We start from the raw sequence: 23768 nt of genomic DNA, 5'->3' as shown, positions 1-23768 counted from the left end.
TGCAGTTTTTTAAGTGGACATGAATTATCGAGCGCGAAGCGCGAGTTTCGTAATGAGAATGAAATAGTCAAAGCCGCAGGTGCTTTGAGAACCTTCAATATATATAAAAAAGACTAATTCTTAATAAAAGGATGAATTCTTAAACCAGATAAATGTTTAACAAAATATTTGAAATAGTAATCAAAAAGAGATTTTTCATTTAATAAACATTTTCACCAAAAATAAATTAAAATTGTTTGAAAAAATTTTAATGTATGTATTATTTGCGAATAAAATGAATTCTAAATCAAAGTTTACTACCAGACAGTTTAATTTGCAAGTAAATCGATAATATTAATCTTATTGATACTAAAATCAAAGAAATGTAAATAAGATTAAAATAAAATTTAAAATACTAATAATTGTCCAATAAGCAAGTTAATCAGCATAATTCCTGAAAGAAAAGTCAAGAATCCAAAGACCAAATTTCGAATGTTTGTCCAAATTTAGTCGTTGGATTCTTGATATTTCTTTCAGGAATTCTGCTCATTATCTTAATGACATTTATAATATTCAATATTAATCTATTATGATGTTGCAATTTGCGACTCACAATGCATAGATTTATAATAATATTTTTGTTACAGATAATTAATTAAATCGCGAATTAGATTTTCTGATATACCACTGATGCTGCGCTATGCTTCATGATTCGCACAGTAAAAGTGTTTAAAATGGCATCGAGATCAATATCATTTTAATATGCAACAAAAACAATACCGCAAACAAGAGAATTTTGATCAGTTGAAATGAATCATCGACTTTTAAATTCATAATGATCTGATTCTGGATCATGTATGAAGTTAATCAAGATAGCTCTCCTTTTTAGAGTTCTTTAGCTCATGTGCAAGCTTTTATTATTTCTGATCGTGCAGTGTACTTGAAAAGTAAAAAAAAAGAAAAGAAAATCTGATATTAGCACACATCACCTGTTAAGTGTAGTTGTCACTTGCGTGTCATTAGATAAACTTTTGAGGTTATGTCGTTATGACACCCTGAATACCAACCAATCAGGGAGGAGCAAGACGGATATGGAATTGGTTAGATTAGGTTATAAATTCTTAAGCGAATAGCACTCACTCTCTTACCTTGTTGCATCCCAGAAGTCCCAGTGCTTTATTTGTGTGAACTTCTTACCGCTTCTTTGAGAGCCCAGGCCAGGTTACCCGAGATTCTTACAGAGTGAGGGTCATTTTCTTTATACTCGACGAATTAGTCGGTAAGATTTTTAAATTCTTAATCTTGTGAAGCCAGGAAGCAACACCAATAGTCTTTCATTCTTATAAATGTTGTTCTAAATTGTAGCAATTACGTTTTTGTTTTTAATTTCAGTTAGCCCAGAAAGCCAGTGAAACTTATTTTTTTTTTTTTATTTTCCCAGAAGGCTCGAAAGTCTTTCTAGTTGACCGAGAAAGCCCTGGATTAATTTTGCTTGATTCTAGTTGGCCAAGAAAGCTATACAGTTGAAGTTGTTGTCCAGTAAGCTTCCATTAATGTTTCTGAGAATCGGGTTTCCAAGTGGCCACGAGGTTTTGAATACTAAAATAGAAGCACATTAATAGAAATACAAAAAAATGCCTTTAAAAAAAATTTATTTTCGAGTATGCAAAAATTTCCTTGATTTTCTATGACGATTAGGAATCTAATTTTAAATTTAAAAACAATTGCTTTTCTTGCCAATAAGTTTCTGAATTTATGGATTCATTAGGTGACAGAAAGAATATATTAAATTACCAAAAATCAGCCATAAAATTACAAAAAAGACACATCATAATGTCTATTCGAAATTATAAAATTTTGTTTAATTCAATAATTTTTATATTATCTATACCTTTTTCAATGCATTGTATTAAGAAAGAAGTGATTTTAGACCTTCTCTATTCTATCGATAGTTATTCTTTTCGTCTACTCTTCCGTATAATTTTGTTTTATCGTGGTTTTTAATTTTCTTATTTTTGGTCTAAGTTCCTAATTCTACCTCTGTTTTTATTTTAATTTTCATCTTTTTGGTCAGCTTGTTTCTACGCGACAGTGTTATAATTAAACGCTGTTCCTTTTTTTTTTAAATATTTCAGAAAAAACTGTTTTTCTACCTCTAAATTGTACAAAACAATAACATGGACTTTTAAAACTTAATCGCTTACAATGCGGGAGAAATAGTGTTTCGAAATAGATATAAGTTAGGACAAACGTGAACCAAATAGTCTCAGATACTCTTGAACGAGTTGCAGACTATTTTGTAATTTAAGTCTTGTTGCCATTTTTGATAAGTGGGCTTCCTTTTATCAAGAGAATGTGGACACTGATTTTAGTTCAGTTTTTCTACTCAGTGATGTTCACTCCTGTTGGTAAATACTTCAAAAGCTATGATTCAAATAGGATTCTTGATTTCAGTAATGTATGGTATTCTTATTTCATTTTTCAGTCTAATTTTATTATTACTAATTATTAACCTTTTCCATTCCTTATGGCTCCACGTGATACTTGAATAGTGTAAAGCGTTACGTCGCGTCTGGTCTATTCAAATCATTTTATTAGTGTAAACATTAATTAATGCAATTAATGAAAAAATAATAATTTCTTAGTAAAACTATATAATTTCTGATGATTTAGATATATCCTGTAAGAATTTTTGATGGCAAAAAGAATCTAGCTTCTATTTTAATTTCCTAAGATTGTTCCCGGAAACATGTTTACTTTCGAGATTGTATAAATATCACTTTTAGTTTTTGTTTTCACTTTATTTATATATTAATTAGGATTGAAGATTGTCAGGGCCATCCATTTTATGAATCTAAATCTGTAAGTAATTAAGGTTATTTTATGATAAAATTTATTTCTGAAGCGACTTTTAAAAAGATAAAAAATAAGCGCGCTGTCAGAACCTTTAAATTTTTTTATTAGCTAAGTGTGTACACCAGGGTGCCCAAAATATCTATTTTTTAACTTTTCATGCTTAACGTCAAAAAACATGATTGGATTCACGAAAAAACAAATGCATTTTTCTAGAATATTTTTAGAAAACTATTTTTTAACAACAACAAAAACGATCATTTCCAACAGAACCCTATAGCTTTTCACTAAGCAGTTGCAATTTTAACAAATTGGCAATGATTTGCTTAAAAATATAGGGAGACGATTTTAACAAATAAATTCATCGTATCTTTTTCGCTATCTCTGGTTTAATTCAGCCTTTTATGAAAAATACTTCCAGTAGGTTCTTTTTATCAATTCTTAGGAATTTTAGCTTGATTGCCTGAGAGTGTTACCTTAATTATATTAGCGGGTCAATTCTATTAGTAGTGGGACGATGGTCGTGGGTGCTAAAGTGTAGTCTTTGGACCCACTCCTTCGGCTTGCGTCTTCGATTCCCGCCTCGCACTCTGGAAGAGTCTCGGTGGCCCATGCGGTGAACACTAGCCTAGCAAGGGAGTTGTTCATCTCCGGAGAGTCGTGGGACCGGTACCTCTAGAGAAAAAGGTTTTCTCTAAGTATTTAAGGCTGTTGCTCTTGGTGGTTCGGAACCCACCTTAAACTGTAGGTCCCCCTTCCACCACCAAGTAAGTGTGGAGGGTGTGTAAATGAATAGAGAAGGTGTAAGAAAAATGTAAACCCTTAGGAGACACATTAGAAGCTTCCACTCACTGGGTCAATTCTATTATCTGTTGGCCGTCTCCTGGCTACATATACATTCAAATGAATGAATGAGACGAAAAGCTAAATTAACAAATAAAACTTGAAATTCATTAAAATTCGTACAAAAATGGTCAATTCTGAAAGCATCTTTATTCTCTTTGAAGAGGACGATTCCGAAGGCGTGATTGCATACCACTACAATTTTGACAATATATTTATTGGAGCACGACACCATGTTTTCCACATTGTATTCACTTTCCATACATAATCAAACTCCGCCGTCTTGCGGGTTCGAGTCTCACCTTACACTCGGGAAGAGCTTCGGCAGCCCACGTCGTGATATCTAACCTAGAAAGTGCGTTGTTCATATTCGGAGAGTCGTGGGACCGGTACCTCTAGAAAAAAATGTCACCTACGTAATTGAATCTGTTGCTCTTGGTGGTTCGGAGTCCACCTTAAACTGTATGTCTCCCTTTCACTATTAAGTATGTTTGTGGGAGGTGTGTAAAGGAATAGGGAAGAAGTTATAAGTAAAATTTAAATCCTTAGGGAGCATCTAAGAAGCTTCCATTCAAAATAATTGAAAATCTTTTGGCAAACGTTACATCAAGCGTCAGTTGCCGCGAGAATGCTCTTCGGGCGTCGGGTGTGTTCGCTCGGAGTTCGATAGTACAACTTAAATGCGCATGTGCTCGCAAGCTTCACCTGCTTGAGAAATTGTTATGCCTGCTTTTAATTTTATATCTTTGTGTCTTTATTTTTAAGCATCATCGCCCTTAGAAACTGTACTTTCATTATCGGAAAATCGACTAACATTATTCACTTTTCTGCATTTGTAAGTAGAAAATCCCCTCTCATCGTCCTCAACATCATTGAGGGCAATAATTCTACCAAAGCAAAAATAAAACGCATTTGCTTTATCTGGAGACTCAACTATTTTTTCACTTAGGTACACACTTCGTTAACAGCTACAAGCACACAGTCAACCCAATTTAGACATTTTCTAATGCGAGATCATTGTCACAAATCAAAAGGCAATTCTTAGTAAATTTTTTACGTAAAACAATATGAGTCCCGTGAGGGTGAAAGATAGTAACCAAGATTAATTGTGTATGGTATATGTTTTTGCTTATCTTGGTTATTAGTTAATAGAATATAACTGAAAATCTGTAACATTTTATTGATTTAAATATATTTTTAAAAGAATGCTAAAAAAACTACTTATATATGGATTTAGATTTATTCTCACTTCAGTCTTATCAGCTTCAGTGATTCGTAAGGTTGGTCTTTCTTTCCTCAGTTTAGCGCTTGGAGAGATCGAAACACTAAAAATGTATTTTACATGAAAAAAAAGGAAAACGTTTATATTTTTATTTTAACTTTGGAAAAAGTAAAATTAAAAGAAGATAAATTTCCAATGACAGATATAATCAGTGATCAATATTTAAAAAAGGGTTGGTATCCAAGCAACTTGTTACGGAACGAGCAGTCGTGTCTCGAGAACCCGTATAGATTTTTCAAGTATTATGGGCTTAAATTAAAGATAAGACATCAAAGACTAATTTGTAGGAATTTGAGATTTTTTATAAAATTTTCTTAAGTCATGCGACAAGAAGAAGTCAAGGTACAAAATTCGATAAGCCCTCTCGATTGCAACTTGATTGGAAAATATCTTCTTTTATGCGAAAATTCTTAAAAATTCCATTTTAGCCGATAAAATTCCAAAATTTATAATTTAAAAATCGATTCCTAATCGGTAATTTTGACCTTTTTCTTGTGAATTAGTGCCATAATACTAAGAAATTTCACTGTTTATTCATTTACTTTCAAATATGGCCTTGAAAAATGAAGTCAGAGAACAGAGAAAACTAGCGAAAAATGTCTATCCACGAACGATTAAGAAGAACCTTTAGAACTTTTGTTTTATACTATTAATTTTGATTTTTGCCCTTGACTCTAAAACAATCCGGATGTAATTATCTTTTAAATTACTTCCGCATACATTTTCAGTAGCGGTCGTCACGAGTTTAACCGTGCGTTACACTGCCTGGGTGTGGCAAGGAAAGTGCACGAAATCCCATTCGTAAATCTGTTTAGAATCTTCATTTATAAAATGCCTTCATTGAAATCATTTATCGACAGGTAACGAAGCGATGTAGTTTCATTGTTTGACCAGTCCATCCTATCGATCTAATCTCAAGATTCAAAATCAGGCTTTCAAATCTTAAAGGTATGCAATAGATTGGCATCGTTCCATCTTAAAAAACTAATTTTTTAAATAAAGCTTGTCTTGCCTGAAATCTATGACCTGTTTCCAAGCTGAGAAGCTCGTTTCATAAGAAAGCGAAAGAAATAATTCCGCGTAAAGGTATCATTGACCACTTTAAATACTTCTAAGATTAGCACCTGGATTTTTTTATGGTTTCGGAAAAAGTTCTTGCAACGTCTTTGATTGAGCTATTGAGTTGGATGCGAATCCACATCAGAACATTTATCCTGATGATGAATTCCACAAGCTCTTTGCGAAAATATCACCTGGTGCATGATTCAGAGGACCAGGAGCTTGAAGAATTAGATCATGATAACAGTTAGCAGATTTTTTAACATGTAACGTTTTTGAAGATATTTCTTATCTCTACTCAATTTTTTTAGAACTTCTTCAGGGAATGTAGGTAATTCTGAATATGGTGCTTGGAAGGAAAATACAGGAAGCTGTTCACATCAAGAAAGCCAAGACCCAACAGGTCCTGAAAATGATTTGGAACCAGATATTACTCCATAAACCAAATAAAAAAGACTTCTCAATCGAAGCTAATTTATTTGAAGTTGACAGATGATCCACTGAAGGGACTCATTAAGATTTTCTTACATTTTTCGAATGGCACCCTTTTTCACTCATGTGTTAACTGCAGTGCCTTCTAATCCTAGAACATGAAGTTTACTCGTCTCTCTGTTGATATCGTTTTCTTCAGAATAAAATAAACATTCACCAATGTGTTCTGTGCTTTAAGATTTTAGACTCACATGACCTAAATTTTAAGATTCGGGTTCTTCGACAAGAGAAATATGCTCCTAAATAAAAATTTGACGATAAAACTTCTTGTTGTCTTGAACATCGGTTAGAGTTTCATCCTTTCGACCCTCAAAGTACATATTTTTTAACTTTATTTCCTTCTGTTCTGGTTTTTTTATCTATAATTAGAAAAGGTTTAGGGATTTTTAAATTATTAAATACAGATCATACGATAAGAGCTGTAGTACGAGAGCTGACACCAAATATTTGTAAGACAATTAAAGTTTCTTTGAGAAGAACCAAGGATTGATTAGGAAAGCTCATTTTTTGCTTTATGGAAGGAGTACAAAGTTCGTCTTTGTCAGTAATCTCTGAGTCAAATTCTCATGAGAATTTCTTCACCTCTAATATAAAGGGAGAACATGAAGCCTCGAAATTATCATCAGTAAATGATTTACTTTTTTGCTTTGCAATTCTAAGATTGTCAGACTCACATCTTCTTTGTCTTGTTTGCTGTTTTTTTATTCGGGAATATTCCATGTCCCAAAACAAGAAACTGTAATAACTTTTTTGCTAATATATGGATAGCGTTTTTACCACTCATATTTTTATCCAAATTTTTCATTTCAATTACATGTATAAATTTTAATCTTATTTCAATTTCGATTTTTAGACATTCTAATCCCAAAATGTTGGTTGCTTTCATTTGTTTAAGATATTTGTAATAACGATATTGCATTGAAAATTTAGTTTGGTACCTATAAAATGTACGTGATCATGTCATAAATTTGAAGTATATATACAATTTGAGTGTGGACAAAATCGACATATGAAAAACAAATACTAACAAAGACTAATTATTTTGCTTAAAAACATGGTTTCTTTTTTTCACCCGCAATTAATTTGACGAAAAACAAGTTTTATTTCTAAATTTTTGGTTCGAAACTAATATTTTCATATAAATTACAATATTAAGTTAAAAATTAATTTCGTTCTTTAAAAAATGAATCTTTGAAGTTCAAAATAAATTTTTTGTAACTAAAGGATTATCTATTTAAATATATAACTTTAAATTGATTTTTTTTAGTAGAGGGTTAAAAATTTGTTTAACAGTCATGTATTTTGTTTCAATTTCAATTTTTTCTCAAAAAGTTTTCCTGACACCTCTAAAGAAGTAAATCACTTAGAAGTTGAATTCTTATAAAAGTATATCATTTTTTTCTAAAGCCATTTAACGTTGATAAACTAAATGAAACTCCGAGAAAAATTTGTCCTTAAACAAAAACATTGTCCTCAGGCTTGGTTTTTTAAAGTACTTTAATGTCTTTTTCACCTTATTTTTACACACACACAATTACAGTAAAACTTGGATTTAAAATCAATTCTGATCGCGAAAGTAAATCTAGTGTCTCAAAATTATTTTGTCTCTCTCCTGTTTTATCTCTATTTCTTTTTTCACTTACTGTTTCGTGACACCTGAGTGAGCACCGCAAATACCCGCGCAATCCCTCTTACCAATTTCCGCCACGCGGTGTGAATTCTCGGAAACAATAAATCCAGAAACATTTATTCCAGATTCGACTATATTCGGCTTCAAGAAAAAATAAATTTTGTCGTAAAAGGATGATATTTATTGAAAAGAGATTCTTTTCGGGAAAAAGAAAATTCTTTTTAACTAAAGTGTAAAAGGAAATTTAATTCGCGTACAAAATTGTCCTTCTGATGAAGGATCACTTTCTCTGAGAGGATATGTAACGGTTTCAGTTAAGAAAATTTGCTCTAAAATTAATTTTAGATAATTTAAAAGCCAATACAATTAATAATTTCCGACCTCTACTTTTTTTGCAGAATGGATACAGTTATTTTCGAAGAATAGAGTGGCTGCAGTTGATAATCCTGCTATTCAAGTTAATGGAATTTCACGTTATGAAAGTCATCTTTTCAAGGTCTTGTTTACACTTTAGAACCAAACATAATTTACCGAGCAGCGACAGATAAGTATCATCAGTACGTTGTTGGTATGCTCTTACCTAATGATTTTCTTTTGAATCCTTTACTGGTTGCTAAAGAGAATCATCTCATTCCCGATGGTGATATTTTAAATAAAAAATACGCTCTGATTTCCTGAATTTTTACAAACCTTTCATATGCTGAAATTTTGGCGGTCATATTCATTGAATTCAACGAGTGACAAAACAATTCAATCATCTTATAATACGAGCAGATCCACGCGGCCAGAAGTAGATCTATCGGGATGAAGTAGGTTACGCTCGACTGATTTTATGGGCAAATCTGAAAAATCATTTTATTGGACTTAACTTGATTTCTCTTGAGGGCAAATGACGTGAAGGTAATAGTGGATGACGTACTCAAAAATCATTAATTTTTAATAATTCTTTCCATTTTTAATTGCTCATTAGAGAAATAGTAAGGAATAGGAAATGTTTGCATCAAACTAGCTTGCGTGCTTGCGGTACCCTCGGAAACCCCTGACATAATGCTTTCAAGAAAAAAACATCGTACGATCAACAATAGCTAAAAAACACGTTTTTTGCACGTTTAGGTTAGGATATCTTGAAATTCTGGCAAATATAAACAATTTTCAGCTCGGATCCAGATTCAGCGCATCAAAATCCTTTGAAAATGTTTGGTCTCCTTTGTGGCTTTGGACCTTTGTCAAATTTTGTCGGCCTCTGTTTTTATCATTTTTCAAATTTCAATAGAAACATTTCATGGTGTGTGTGAAAATTTGTTCGTTGGAGTCTAGGTTTTATTTTAATGAATTCTACATAAAAACTGATCTTACAAAGTAACGCAAAAATAACTCCTGACTTTCACTTTATTTTTGGCAGAAATGGTGTTGGAAAAAAAATGGCAAGAATTCGGCTCGGCCTGCTCCTATTGCTGAAATAATTCTTTATGGTGTGATGTATCAAAAAAGCTTTTTAACTTCAGGTGTGGTCATGGAACTACAATTGGGCGGTGTACACAAAGTGGTAGCAGAGAAGAATAAGAATACAATTATTGGAACACTCGTGTCAGATCAGCTTGAATTACTGTCATTACTGATTCCTAAACCAGAGTTTGGTGAGGCTGTCCCCCGTTCAAGATACCAAGATCCTAAATTATACGATACAGTTATAGTAGGTCTGCGTGGAAAAGCTGCAGTAGATAATAAAATCATAGAGAGGGATGATAACTGTTTTACATTCATGAAGCCCGTCCTATGCCCACACGTAGTACTTGTAGCCAAGAATTTTTGTACGAGAGTTGATGAAGTTTTGTAATAATTGGGGTCAGCCCCATTTTGCATTTTAAGTTCTACAATATTTTTAATAATATTTCTTTGAGTAATAATTACATGAATAAAACAATGATTTGACAATTATGTGATTTGGATCAAACTTTATTTTGTTGGCTTTACACTTCACTGAAGGGTGAACGCGACCGCATCTTTTTATGAAAATCAAAATATCTAAAAATATAAAGGAATGATAGTTTGCTTCTGTAGTAGTTTTATTGGAAAACATTCCCTTGCAACATATCCAGCAAGAAGAAAAAGTTATTTTTAACAAAAATAGTGTTTTTAAAGTTTTATGGAAACTATGGCCGCAGTCAGGATTGCCCCTTTGATGAGACCTCAATTATTTACGACATGCAATACATTTTACACTTGAATTACGTTTACTTATTATAGTTGAATCATGTATTATTCTTTTATATGTCGAAATATCTTATGCTTTAAGCATTTTTGTTAATTTTTAAAACTTCAAATGTCTGCCAGCAAATGTTTCATTCTTTTGCGGTCTAAACTGTTTTCTGCGTAATTTTTCTTTTATAACGTCAATTTTTCAAATTGCAGTAAGTAGCATTATCTGTATAATAAAATATAATTAGTTAACGCAAAGTAGAATTAAAATGGTTAAATAATAGCGATGTTATAAGAAATGGGCAGAACTGCCCCTCCTTACCTTATTGTCCTCAATTTATTCGAAAGTGTGTTAATTTCTTAAAAGTACCAAGAAAATAATTTTACTAAATCTGTAAAGCGATTCAAATTTGCGTCTAGTGCTTTCTTATTTTATTAGCACACATTGTATCAAAAAATATTCTGTACGAAAGATTAAAGGCAAAAATAAATAATATTCTAATCTAATTTTCTTGTATTGTTTTTGAAAACCCTCTTAGTTTAGGTGTGGTAAATATAGTTTGTCAAAAAATCTACAATCGCTTTTTGTATCTCACTATTAGCAGAAAGCTTTAAAGGCCTGCTGCGTCTTTCTAGACGCACCGGTCATTTATCGGGTTCTCTCTCCAGCTTTCTCCAGATGGGCTTAATTCTTCAAACAATCCGTTCACCTTGTTTCGACAGAAGTATAGTGCATGCTAACACCAGCCACTTAGTAATGGGCATTTTCGACTTTAAATGTCAGCTGAATATGCCAGCCAGATGTTGTTGTGTATAAGTGAAGTTCTTGCCACTAAAGTACATGATACAATCTCTTCCTGCAGCAGAAAATTCTTCTTGTCCCTAAATAACTTTTCACCTCTTTGGCAGTGATAGAAATTTTTCATCAGATGTTATGAGGTTGTCCTAAAACTCCTTCAAGCGGGCGATGTTATCATTATCTTCGTTCAACACCAGTGTTTTGAGAATCTTGTATACATCTATTTAAAAAAAATCTCTACCTCGTTTGGCTTGATTGTATTTTTGACCGAAACAGAGATTCTTCTCCTTCCGTGAGATAACACCCGTATTCTTTCAACAATATGCTTGCTAGATTGTCAGCAGCTTTAACTTCTTCAGTGTGTGATGGCAGATCCTCAGTTCTTAAGAGAATTTTCTTATCCTTTTCGGGAACGTTTTACCAGACGTTATTTAGTCAATAACATACTTAACAACATCTTGATAATTTAGATTATGTACACAATGCAGCTGTCCAGCAGGTCATGCTTCAGTTAGTTTATCCACTGAATGTGGATGTTTTGTCTGTTCGTCTCTGTTTCTATCTAAATGGCATTCAACATCCTTAACTTTATGGTTATAGGCATTGTTTGCCAATCTATTTTCAATTGCACTGTGGATTTGATCCTTTTGCACACCACCTAATTTTGGGTGGTTTGGTGGTCCCATTGTCGATCCCACGAACAGCTATGGAAAGAATTTGCGTATCCTTGCAGAGCCAAGATGCACGCACGAACCCCCTGTCTGCAACTTCAGGACACGTGCGGTGGCTTTCACATGGGTCCTGCAGTTAGATTCCAAAGAAACTGATACAAAAGCCGAACGCGTGCTCTTTTTTGAAATAGAGGGTCCCTGAATCAAGCGTTTCTGCTAAATATGGTTACAATTATTCATAAGTAGTTGCGTACAATTTCCTATGGATAGTTCCGGAGGAATAACTTCTAAGCTCCTGGGAATAATATTGATACCATTAAACAACCAAAAATTTCTAAATGCGGCTCCAAACGATCAAAAAAGCAGATCACGTGACAATGAGTCGGATAACAGTACAAATCACCGTAAAGTTTAATGCGATGTAAATAATTTAGATCAAAAGACGACAACGAACAGGAAAAATGTTTATATTGAGTAGATAAATTAACTCACGAATGACATGTCAGACTACATCTATGTCAGCATTATACCTGCTCACGCAGGCATTATAGTGCGTATGCACAATCTGTGGTGCCAGAAACTCCCAGAGCTTCAGTACGTTTTGCATTAGTTGTCGATGGATATGTGCGCGAAGCGCTTCTATAACCGCTGCTTGAATAAGGTGCAGACGAAGAAGAGGAATCGAAATTAAGACTAACCGCGAAAAGCAGAAAGCTTCTGTGAGGCTATAGCGATTTTAGGACGAGTAGCAGCATTGACCTGCAGGTTCCCCCTAATCGCTCAATTTTCTGAAATACGTGTCTCCATACGTAAGAATATCTCCGCGAAGTTGGACCAATGGAACATGAATGGTTTAGTAATGGTGTTTTGAGAGCTTTGGCTAATAGAAATCGATGGATAAAACCGTCGAAGCATCTAAAGACTGAAAGACGCTTGCATCAAATGGACAAGAAGTTGAGTTGAGCAAAATGATCAGATAAGCAAGACACATTCCTTGCCGTGTTCATTGTGTCATGGAATATATTACATATTGTAGACTGTTCACGGAAATGAATCGAAGGTTTGCCCAAGAATTGACTACCTTCAATCACACACTAAACAAGTAAAGACAGCTCATCAGGGAGAATCAACAATTTCTCGCTGATCCACCGCACCTCTTCAGCGATCACATTTTTTTTGTCAAAAATCTACCCAAATCCAATAAAGTAGATCGTTTTTTAAGAGAAGTATACTAGATCCCGAAAATACTGTAAATGAAAGAGAATACTTATAATATTATCCGCTTCAAGGAGTTTTGCGACATCCTTATAACATCTAAGGATGTATCTCCGTCAATCGCTGCTGAAGAGCTGAGAAAAGCACTTAGCGGTACGAAGGACTTTTGTGCTGTAGAACCCGCTAATATGAAGGACCTTAGGGGGGGGGGGGATAACTTGTTTATACCAGCATCTGGTCTACTCAATCACCGTATATTTTAATTCGGAGATGCCCAATCTACGGTGAATAGTTTTAGGATGGACTATAGTCCAATCGAAAAAGGCGACTTTTAGTACTAAAAGCAATTACAAGCTTGTTTGAGCACACTGTATAAGATATTGCAGCCAATAAATTTCTCGTTGAAATTTAATTCAGGAATTACACTGACCTCTTGGAAAGATTTGTTAATTTCAAATAACCTCTAATTGACCTTGAAAGTTACAATTGACGTATAACTTGGGTACATACCTGAACGTAGAATTTCTCGCTTTATCGATTGCAGATGTAAAAAGGGTGGGTTTCCATTTAAAAAAACAAAGTTGATCTTAAAAAAGCAATAAAGGTCAAGTTCAAGATCAAAATGAAGGTCATAATTAATTTCCTCGTTGACATTTACTTCAGGAATTACACTAAACTCTTAGAAAACTTTGTTAATTTTAAGTAACCTCTAACTGACCTTGAACTGGAGATGAATCTGGGTTCAGTTTGACCCTGTCAGGTTAGGATCAAGGTAAATTGAAGATCAAAAACAAAAAAATCAATTATTCGGAAAAAAACATTGGATTAAAGGAAAACATTAGATTGTAGGAAACCTCTAATTCAAAAAAGAAGACGATTGTATCTGAGAACACCTGTTTTCTCAGATATTTTTGGGGTTGCTGAGTCTAAATCCGACATTATTTTGAGTCAGCAGATCAGTATCAACTTCAAGTGAAAGGGAAATTTAGAAAAAATCATTTAATCGGCATAAATCTCTACATCAGGGCGTTCATGTGGTCAGTAAATCCCAATCTGGAGTCCTTTTTAACACATAAAATTCGGATTTAGCGATCCCAAAAACGTCTACGACTAAAGGTTTTCTTCAATGCATGGTTTTTTCTCAATTCTGAATTTCGGATGACCTTTATCCCGACTTGATGTGGTAAAAATAACCCTGGATTTGGATTTAGCGGCGCCAAAAACGTCGTAAAGTAGCGCTTCGTGTCGATTTAATGTTTTTTTTTTATTATTTTGACACTCACTTGACCTCACGTGGTCAACCTGACCCCGGCTTCGACTTCAGCGACACCTAAAACTTCTGGGAGTGAATATTTTTTTCGATCCAATGATTTTCTTCATCTTGAGCTTCTGTTGACCATGATTCTGACCTATTTGGGTCAAACTGACCCCGGATGCAGTTTTTATCGACCTCAATACCGTATAGATATGGTAGCTTAGCTCGTGCTGCTAAAATATTTTTTGCGGGGTTGTGTAATTATGAATCATTTAAAACGTCCTTTTTCAAAAAAAAAAATCATTTTAGATTCTGGCAGATATCTGAAAAAACATTATTATTTTTCTTTCTAAACCGTTAAGAACTTTAAAAACTTGAATCTTTCCTAAAATTGATTTAAATAATATAAAATTTTAAAAGTTTTTTTTTTTAATTTATGTACATGGTTCATTTTTTTAATGTGTTTTTTTCTTCTAAATCCGAAAAATTTTATAGATTATAATTTGGTAGAAAAATGTTAAGAACAGAATTATTTCCCAATAATAAGATATCAGCAAAAATGACATTTATTCTTTCTTAATAATGTTTTCAAATGTTCAGAGAGATAAATCGCATTATAAATTAAAATGATTTTTTTGCGAATTTGGATATATAAAATTGATAGCGCCAAAAATTCCTGTTATTCAATAATAAATAAACAAACTGAAAACAGTCGCTAAAAGTGATACACGCATAAGGTCGCATTTCTCAGGTTTCGGAAAAAAATGTGAGCACATTGAGATAGAAGATTATTTATTTTTTCATTTAAACGTTTATACAGAAAATTTATTTAATATTATATGTACTTATAAAATAAAGTAGCAATATAGAGTAAGAAATTAATCGGTAACGTTGAACTGTGCCATAATTTCAAGTGTCCTCCTAACTTTATGGAAAAACCGCTTGTTCAAAGTTTCATTTTTGGGTATTATTTCAGTCATGTTGGCAATCCATTCATTTATGCGCACTTTAACTCTTACATAGTGAATGGGGTTCCACATATCATTATCGGGAATATTATAATTCTCTTTAGCAACCAGTAATGGATTTAAATAAAAATTATTCAGACGGAGTATCCCAATGACGTACTGGTGATATTTATCTGTTGCTGCTCGTTGAATTGAATTTGGCGATAAAGGGTAAACATTACGTTGGCCAGAATAATATTCGTAACGAGAAACACCATAAATTTTAATGATAGGATTGTCAACTGCAACCACTTTCTTTTTAGATAATGACCACATCAGTTCTGCAAAAGGAATTAGAGGTTGAAAATTATTTTGGAAATTATTTTTTGGAAAAGCGAGCTAAAAAAGATTTTCAATTGTTTCTAAACAACCCAGGCACAAAGAGAATGCTTTTGTTTGTTATACAGGGTGTCACAAAAATATTGGAACTTAGCAGTATCTGTTTGAGTGAAATATTTGTCCACAAAGTTCAAGGTCATTTCTGTAATAAATTTCAACTAGAATCCTGATGATGACCATATTTTTAACCTTGAGAAGGACCTCCAAGGTTATTTCAAGGTCAACCTTTCTTATAAATGGAAGAACCCCTTTTTGACACCAGTGATCGAAAGAACGAAAAGTTTTACACTCAAGTATTTTTTCAGAACATATGTTCCGGATGACCCTGAAAGTCACCCTGAGGTCATTTTAACTCGGACAATGTCTGGAGAACATTTAGAACAGCATCAATTAAAAATATTTCATAGCGGATAAACATATGTAATTATCACGGGTTAATGGAATTTTTTACGTTGACTTTGACCTTTACCTGACAGCAATATTAAGGTCGCGATCTCTCAGGTGGGACAATTAAGGTAAATTTTTAGTTTTAACGAAAAACATTACCAATGGTATTTTTGAGTCGTTAAGGCTAAATTGGTATGTGATGAATGTGACTTTCGTTTTTCAAAACATTGTTTAAGTTGAAATGATCATCAAGGTTGAAACTAAAGTCAGCATCAGGTTGCTTGTTAATTTTGTGACACCCTGTATGTTTTAGAGGACAAAAACTAAGCTACTCGTTTTTTTTAATACCCTAAAAAGATTTTAAGGGGATGAAACACTCCTTGGAATATAGGGGTAAAAAGTAAGTGATTCGTTCACATAAAAGAAAATAAATTTTTTTGAACTAAACCAACTGGAAAAATATTTTAAACATGAGTGATGAAAAAGGCTATTCTTGTCACTTTATTAAAAAATTCCATAAGGACACACAACACCTAAGAATAATTAAAGCAATTGAGGAGTTTTTAAAACCAGGTAAAATACGAGTTGAAAAATCAAAAAAAAGAATGTTACGTTTCAGTGTAAAAGTAAGTTGACGTGTTTTGTAGATCATTTAAAAATCAAATTTCAATCAACTCTTCAACTCACTTTATCACAAATGTATTTATAAATCACATAGTATTTTAATTAAAAGGTATATCTGGGAAGTTTTTGAAGTTTCTGAGCCCGAATCTAATAATAGAAATTCAAAATTCCAAACAGCGGATCCAATATGATGGATGAAAAATTTAGAAAATAAGTGGGATTTTCAAAAAATGTTTACCTTTTTATTTTTGATGGCGCTTATATGTACATCAGGGTAGCTGAAACACACTTTTTTAGAGGGCAATAAACCCCTCCATTTTATTCCAAAACCGAAAAAAAAATTGCTAATTGTTAGCTTTTCGTAGTTTTTCATCTTTAAAAATGCCGATTTGGACTTGAAGTTTTCCATGTGAAATGCATGAGGAAAAATCAGTTTTTTTAATTTCAGGAATAATTTTTTAGGGTTGGGGAAAATTCAAAAGGAAAGTACCTACTGCTACTTAAAACACAAAATGTCAATTCTTCAGAAATCGAACTTCTGGGCACTGAATTTTCGTACTTTTTTACTTAAAATTATTTATATTGGTTAGATGGAATATTTATCAACGTTGAAGAATTAATTTTGAATTGTTTTGAAAAATGTTTTTTTTTAAATAATTTGTTTAAAAAAATTCATTCATTCTGCTCAAAAATTATTACTATGGGGCTAGTGCAATATTAATTAAAATTGGTTCATTAGTTTTCAATTGATTCGACAAATTCAATTTGTTTTAAAAAATTTACTTTTAAAAATTCTTTTTCATATTAAATATTATTAACATTTTTTAGGGGCATGTTTATCAACATGGAATGATTAATTTGTATTTATGTAAAAAAATTCAATTTGTTTAAATAATTTTTCTTGAACTGTTGTTTTTCTTTAATGTAATGTATTACTGTTGGACTAATGTAACATTTTTTATTTTTCGTTCAATGATTTTTATTCATTTAAGCAAATTACATTTGTTTAAAAAAGTATTTTTTAGAAATGCGTCTAACTGGTAGTTTATTATCGATGATAACGTATATTTATTTTAAAATATTTTACAATTGTATAAACAATAAATTATTATTTATTTTGAACAAATTTAATTACTTTAAACAATAGCGTAGTCTTTTTACATAATAAAAGCAACATGAGAATATGAAATTAGTTAATATACAACCTTGATTATTAGCTGAAAATAAATTTATTTGACTTAATGCTAATAAACTGCCGGTTCGACGAATTTTCGAAGAAAAAACACATATTTTTTTTGACTAATGGGATTTTTTGACACAATTAAAAATGCATTAACCACTGTTTTTAGATATTTTACTAGACCAACAGTTATAATTTTTATAAAAAAGACATTTCTTTCAAATTTTAACAAACTGGGATTTCTTTAAACAATTACATATTAATCAATTAATGTTGATGAATATTCTAATGAAAAATATTGACAATTTTTTATTGTAAAAAAAATTAAAAAATGGATTAATTAAATTACGTTTTTTCAAATAATTGAAAATTAAGGAACTAGTGTTAATAAATATTCCACTAGACCAATATTAATAATAATTTCTAGAAAAAAAAACGAATTTTTGAAAATAAAAGTTATTTAAACAAATTTAATCTGCATGATAAATAAAAATTTATTAAACAATCTTCGTCAAATTTCCACGGAAACAATATGAAACATTTAAAATAAAAAAATAGACGAGAATGCAGTGCTCAAAATTTTGATTTGATTAAGAATTGACATTTTTGGCTTGGTTTCATTAACAAATATTATTTTCTTCTGTTCGAAATAATTAAACAGACACTTTTTACCCCTATCGCTTCAAGCAATTATTTGTTTCCTTTATCAAAGTTTTTATGTAGATTCACCTAGTTTTGAATAAAACCATTTACGAAATTTCAGCAATTAATAGATTCAGGCAAGACTCCGTTTGAAAAAAAAAAAAAAACAGTTTTCTATATAGAATTTGAAGAGCAAAAATCTATACATTAGTTTAATTAATAAAGGACTCTAAATTATAGATTTAATTATAATTACCAACAGGGTCAGTGAGAATCAGTAGAATGAAAAAAATAAATAAAAATCAATCTCCACATTTTCTTCAAAAACAATAACCCTACTCATCACGAATTTTAAAGAGATTAACTGATAAATATTTTTCTAATTATTCAAGAGTGACTGCCTCATTTGTCTTTCTAAATTATTTTTCTTTCAAGACTTGATTTTCTTTACACTCAAGTGGTATGAACACATCAGATTTATGATAGTATTCGTTATAATTTAGACGTACCAAAATTCGTTCTTTACGCAATTTCACAAACCAATAAAGGCTAAAAACATGTTTCTTTCAATGTTTTTATTGATTATCTTTTGTTTTTTTCTGATTATTTATGTTTTATTTTCATTTAAAAAAAGTTAATTTTTAATAAATAGCATAATATTTAGCAGAAAAAGATTACTTCTCAACAAAAGATGAAATGCCTGATCGGTATTTTTTCGTTTTTTGGATGTCTCCTTGAAATTTTTTTCTGTTTTTACCATGGCAAGACTTTACGTAAAAGGTAAGTTGAAAAGATACAAAAATTATGACATTGTAAAGATAATTTTTATAAACACTTGAACTCAATAAATAGTCCACACTATGGATTTCTCGCAGACAGAAATCGCTTCTTCTGTTAATTTTCCTCAAATTATTTCGCCACTAATGTTTGGTGATATAAAATTATTATAGATTTTTTCATGAATTTCATAAATAAATTATAGAAACAAGTACCTATTATGGACATTCAAAGGCAGAAAGAGATCGTTTTTCTCCTAATTTACACAAATTATTTCGCCAGTGATGTTTAATGATGGAAAATTACCATTCAAATTTTTTATAGGTTTTATAAACAAATGCCCAGTGTGAAGATTTTCTTTTGTTTTGCATGTATTGATAAAATGTTTTCTAAATTCACATGTATTAAAAAAAATTTTGTTCATTAGTGACATAATTTGCGAAAAATAAGGAGAAAAACCATTTTTTCGCCTTTTAATGTCTACATAAGGCTCCAAGAATATCTTTCAAGTCAATTGGAGTTTCCTTTTTTTACTTTATCTGACCAGCTTTCACTGGAGTGTTCCTGATCCCTAACAGCTTTGCTGATCTTGAAACGGTATAACCCAGGTTGCCTATCCGGAAAGAAGTCATTAGTTTTCATTTATGCAGTCAAAAAAGTATTTAAAAAAAGGTTAAACAAACATTGCAGGCTCTAACTAGGAGCAAATTGCATCTAAAAAATCACAACGGGAGGCCAAAGAAACCCTCATGGGTCTTGAGAATAAGAAATTGCGCAAGGATGACTTTAAGGATACGAACCGGTAACAGTGTCGCACCTCTGATAGCACCGATAACAAGGACGATTACCATAGTTAAAAATTTTTGGAAACAGTCTTTTAGCAGCTATCTCTTAAGTTGTGGATGTCTCTTCGCTGTTTTGTTCTCCTGAACCGTTGTGTTTACCGGTTTACGGTCTCGTCGATACCCTTCTTAAATATTAAAAAATTTAAAAACGTTTTTCACAAATTTCCAATTTATATATCAACATATTTCAAATTATTTTGAATTCTCATAGAAACCCTGTTGTTACTGCCAGTAGTTTTTTTGTAAACACACGATCAATTTTGTATAATTGGTTTTTTTTTAAATTTCTTTAGAATTCTGAACAAATTTATAAATTTTGATTTGATAGAAAAAGGTTAGTAGCATATTTATTTCCCAGTAAGAGAGTATCATTAGAAATTTGAACATCTTATTGAGTTAGTAATGTTTTGAAATATTCGGAATTAAATTTTCTCATGAACTAAAATAACTCTTTTTCAAATTTGGATTCACAAACTTCATGGGACATAAGATCACGAAAATAAATACATTTTTTCTGTTTAAAAATTTTTTATTTAGTGGTGCCGCAAGCCCCATGATCTTTAACTCGTATTTTCCATTAGAAAAAAAAGGTTTTTTCCAGTCTTTTTTAGACTCCTTAGTATTATTTTAGTCGAGTTGAAACTCAACATTTTTCTTCACAATTAGCCATGGAATACGAATAAAATATCGCTTTTTAAATATCAAAACCACAATTAAATCATAATTAAATCTTGAACTGGAATAGTTGTATTTTGTTTTAAAAAGATGAATTTTCAACCAAAAGGATTAATTTGATAAAAAAGCAAGTTTTTCCCAAAGTACATACATTTTCAAACAATTAGTCCAATTTCTTAATAAATAAAAAGATAAATAAAAATTCAATGATAAATTATAATTTAATTAGAATTACCTGTCATAATTAGAAAAATCTGAGGCTGTAGATAAAGTAGAAACCACTTTGGTTTTTAATTAAATTCCCGGTCATTTCCCGGCCCCTTTCTAGTTAATACAGTTCGCGGTCATTTCCCGGTGTTTCCTCGTTTCTAGATCTAATCGCCACGCTACTTAAATACCACAAAATTAAAAAAGTTTTTGAAAATTTTTCAGTTTCTTTTTTGACGTATTTGAAATTATTTGTTATTATCCCATAAAGGCCGTGGTCACTTCCAGCAATTTTTTGGTACTCATGCGATCAATTTTCTATAAATTTAAGATATTAATTTTATTTCTTGAGGGCCATGCCGGTCTGATGCTCTGCCAACTGAGCTACGGAGAGACGAGAACACTTTCTTCACAACCTCCTTACAAGCTGAATGGGCTCATATCCCAGCGAGGCTAAAGAACATTTTTTCACAATCTCAAGATCAATCAATATTTGATAATATTGATTTAGAGCAAGTACACAAACAAAATTAACATCTAAAACTATGAATTAATTTCCCTGGTCAAAAAACCTACATTATTATTAAAATTTTCTATAATGTTTCAAAAATTTTAGAAATAAATTGTATCATGACATAAAATGACTATTTTGCGAATTTGGATTTACAAAATTCATAGTGCCTAAAATTCCTAATCATTATCAATAGACAAATAAACTGAAAACAAGAAATACTTCAACGGTACTGACTGTCTAGCCAAGATTCAGGACTGGACCACTGAATAACTTTTTATTGTATTTAAACGGGTAACTTCAATTATAATTGTACTTAGTTATAAGCTCTAAGGGACTATAGTATAATATTTAACAAGTCCACAGCAACTACAACCCTAGTTTCAGTTTACTAGTCTCCGTCTTTAAGTTAGTTATTTGAAGATTAACGTTGTAGCGGCTGTGATACGACACGGAAATCAACCGAAAAACCAGCTTTCGACCTGAAAAAGTGAAAGGCGGTAAACAACATGTTAAATGTCAAAGAAGTCAGCCAACGTCAACCACCATAACGTGAAGGGTCGGTCAGCAAGAGTGCGGCGCAACAGTAACGCGCCACTACGAGAGACCGCGCCAACCAGACACGATCACCCATAGCAGCGGTAGACATCGGGCGGAAGCACCGAGCAGATCTTCGGGTAGCACCGAATCAACCCCGCAGTTGCGCGTGGAGAAACGACCAACCACCGGCCGAGACTAGTAGCAGCCACCTTCTCACTAGCCGCCGGTCAACCTATAGCAACTTCCATAGCCCGTGAGACACAGCTGATCAACAGCGCTTATACAGAAACACTGGAGTCAAGGGGACGACGGCAACGAAGCCAAGATTTCCTGCACTGTGTATCTTGGCTCGACGGTGGCCGAAGCGTCTGGAAAAATTTGGAGAAGGGTTTGGTAATAACCTAGGAGGAAGCTCAAGGAAGATAGAACCTTCTCAGAAGAAAGAGCTAGCCAAATACCTAGCTGGTGAGTCCTAGTTCTTTGTTCTCCTAACCGCGAGTGTTCTCAGCCGCGAGTACCGACTTCTCACGGTTCGACCGTGCTAGAGCGCGCGAGGGATGTTGTTACAAGAAGGGATTATTAAATGGGAGGTGGCGCGAGACTCCCGCGATGCCGTAAAACTAGGGCACGTCCAACCCACGATAGCAACCTAAAAGGGTCAGGGCGGGCGCCCCTAGGAAACCTTTACCAAAAGCACGTGTGCGGACGTGGAGCTGACGCTACGTGGCATTTGTCCGCACGCGGGAGTGTCGCGCCGCCATCTTGAGAATGCTGTGGGCTCCCGCCAATAATGCAAATGTTTCTGGTTCGCGTGAAAAGCTTTCTTGTTACTTGTAATTGTTAGCCTATTCTTTTAAAATATGATGTTTAAAATGCTTAGTCAGCCTGTCACGAGGGGCGCAAGCCTCAACTCACGAGGTTCGGGTACGGCAATCTACCTGGAGCCTAGTTAAAAGAAATTCGACCGGCTTCGTGGGTGGTTCGTGGGTCGAGAGGGTGTGACCCACGTACTCGGTGGAATCGAAGACTAAGTCAGGCCGCACAGTGGGGTGAAATCGGAAAACGAGGTTCAAAATGACATTTAGAACGCAATTATGCACCGAATTTAGAATTTTTTTTTTTTGAAAAATTCAGAACTAAATTTTTCAGAAAATGGTGAGAGTAGATTATTTATTTTTTTGTTTATTTAATTTTTATTTTAATGCAAACATCGAAAAAAATGTCGATTTTTCTAATTTCATTTTTTATCTTCTAGAAAAAATTTTCCTTATACTTCTCGTCCCTTGAATTTAGCGCACAGGGGTATAAGAAATATAAAAAAATTCTTAACTTGCATAGTTAATTGTTATAAACAAATTGTATTAACAAATACTCGACATTAAGGGTTATTCTGCTTCAACGTATATTTCTGCTCTGAAATCGCTTGCTTTCATTGTGAGGATGATACGTGAATATTTAAATTAAACATTAAATGTTATTTGTTTATTTTATAAACAAATTATATAAACAAATTCACATTTTGGCCGTTTTTAGGCGAAAAGAAACCGTTTTTTCTTTCTACCTTGTTGCAATTATGTTGCCAGTGATGTTTTTTGAAAAAAAATTTGCCACCTATCAATATTTGTTTATTTATAAACAAATCATATAAAAAAATTCACATTTTGGCCGTTTTTAGGCGAAAAGGAACCGTTTTTTCTTCCTATTGTATTGCAGTTATGTTGGCAGTGATTTTTTCGAAAAAAAATTTGCCACCCATA

The sequence above is a fragment of the Belonocnema kinseyi genome, chromosome 10 (assembly GCF_010883055.1).
Source record: "Belonocnema kinseyi isolate 2016_QV_RU_SX_M_011 chromosome 10, B_treatae_v1, whole genome shotgun sequence".
NCBI lineage: Eukaryota > Metazoa > Arthropoda > Insecta > Hymenoptera > Cynipidae > Belonocnema > Belonocnema kinseyi.
Note: the sequence above shows the minus strand (reverse complement) of the source record.